A 2,207-nucleotide genomic window follows, 5' to 3' on the forward strand; every position below is an offset into this window, starting at 1 on the left:
GCATATGAAGAATTGAGAATAGACTGAGTTGAGCTTAGCATACAGGGAAGACGGGTTCGATCACATTCACTTAGAATAAATACCAACTTGCAGACTTAGCAATAAGTGAATGCTCCTGAGGACATTGAAAGATCATTATAAATTATATAGTCAATGAAGATCATGACAAAAAATTTGAAGAATTTGAAAACAATTGAAGACTTTGAACATTTTGACGAATTCTTGAAAAGCCTCACATTTGAAGAATTTCAACTTTGAATAATTTCCAATTTGAAGAATTTCAAAGTTTGGTTGTGGCGTGACCCACCATATAAGAATGATGATTTCAAGCGCCGCGTATAATTGTCGTAGGGCCCTCAGAATCAAATTCTTCATTAATCTCTTCACACTTACAGTGTTATTCTTCATTGATTGAAGAAAAACGTTACTTTGTGTGTTGCACGTCTAAGTCATCAAATTTTCATAAGTGTTAGGGTGTGTGCATTTTTATAGAACATTCGAAGATTCTAGGATATGTAGCTCACACCGCAACTTGCACAATGTTTTCTCATCCAAGGTCTTTGTGAAGATATCTGCTAGCTGGCCATCAGTCTTCACACGGTCCATGATGATATTGCCTTTGAGTACATGATCACGAAGAAAATGATGACGAATCTGGATGTACTTGGTCTTCGAGTGTTGTACTGGGTTGTAGGCGATCTTGATTGCACTCTCGTTGTCGCAGTAGAGGCGCAAATTCTAAATATTTGTCGTAGTAGAGGCGCAAATTCTAAATGTTGATGCCATAATCTATGAGGGTTTGCTTCATCCATAGTAGTTGAGCACAACAAGATCCAACAACAATGTTTTCAGCTTTAGCAGTGGAAAGTGATAAGCAGTTCTGCTTCTTTGAGGACCAGGAGTGTCGGGAAAAACCAACACCTATGGGAAACTCGAGGAGTCCCTTGATCGTTTGATGGGGAGAGCGAGGTATGGCGTCCAGAGCGGAACTAGCGATCAACACCGGCAAGGTCCCTTTACCCATGTTCGGGACGCTTGGTGCGTAAAACCATACTCCTACTTAGTTTGTATTGCGGGCTTACTGTAGGTTGATTTTCCTATAGTAACTTAGTAGGTGATTAGGGAGTATTTGATCCCCAACAAGTCCAACCCCTAAGAATGAGCTTTGGGCCTCCTTTTATAGGCAAAGGGTTCACCAACAGTGTCCTCACAGGAGGTATAGTGAACAATGTTCACCACTTTACTTCTTCGGTGGTGTCAGGGGCAGTAAATGCCTTGTCTGGGCCCTGACCTGCCGCAAGGTGGTTGCGACACGTACCCAGGTGAATCAACACCTCGGCCTTCCGCTGACACACGAGGCGTGTGCTGGAGCGGTTGGATTGCGGTAGAAACTGTTGGAAATATGCCCTAGAGGCAATAATAAAATGGTTATTATCATATTTCCTTGTTCATGATAATCGTATATTGTTCATGCTATCATTGTATTAACAGGAAACAGTAATACATGTGTGAATAAATAGATCACAATGTGTCCCTAGCAAGCCTCTAGTTGGCTAGCTCGTTAGTCAATAGATGATCATTGTTTCCTGGTCATGGGCATTAGATGTCATTGATAACGAGATCACATCATTGGGAGAATGATGTGATGGACAAGACCCAATCCTAAGCGTAGCACTAGATCGTATTGTTCGTATGCTAAAGCTTTTCTACTGTCAAGTGTCTTTTCCTTCGACCGTGAGATTGTGCAACTCCCGGATACCGTAGGAGTTCTTTGGGTGTATCAAATGTCACAACGTAACTGGGTGACTATATAGGTGCACTATGGGTACCTCTGAAAGTGTTTGTTGGGTTGGTACAAATCGAGATCGGGATTTGACACTCCGTGTGACGAAGAGGTATCTCTGGGCCACTCGGTAGAACATCATCAGGAACTCAATGTGACTAAGGAGTTAGTCACACGATGACGTTCTACGGAACGAGTAAAAGAGACTTACCGGTAACGAGATTGAACAAGGTATAGGTATACTGACGATCGAATCTCGGGCAAGTTCTATACCGACAGACAAAGGGAATTGTATAGGGGAATGATGGAATCCATGACATCGTGGTTCATCCGATGAGATCATCATGGAGCAAGTGGGAGCCACCATGGTTATCCAGACCCCGCTGATGGTTATTTGCCGAAGTGGTATCTCGGTCATGTCTAC

Source organism: Hordeum vulgare, chromosome 6H, assembly GCF_904849725.1.
Source record: "Hordeum vulgare subsp. vulgare chromosome 6H, MorexV3_pseudomolecules_assembly, whole genome shotgun sequence".
Classification (NCBI taxonomy): Eukaryota; Viridiplantae; Streptophyta; class Magnoliopsida; order Poales; family Poaceae; genus Hordeum; species Hordeum vulgare.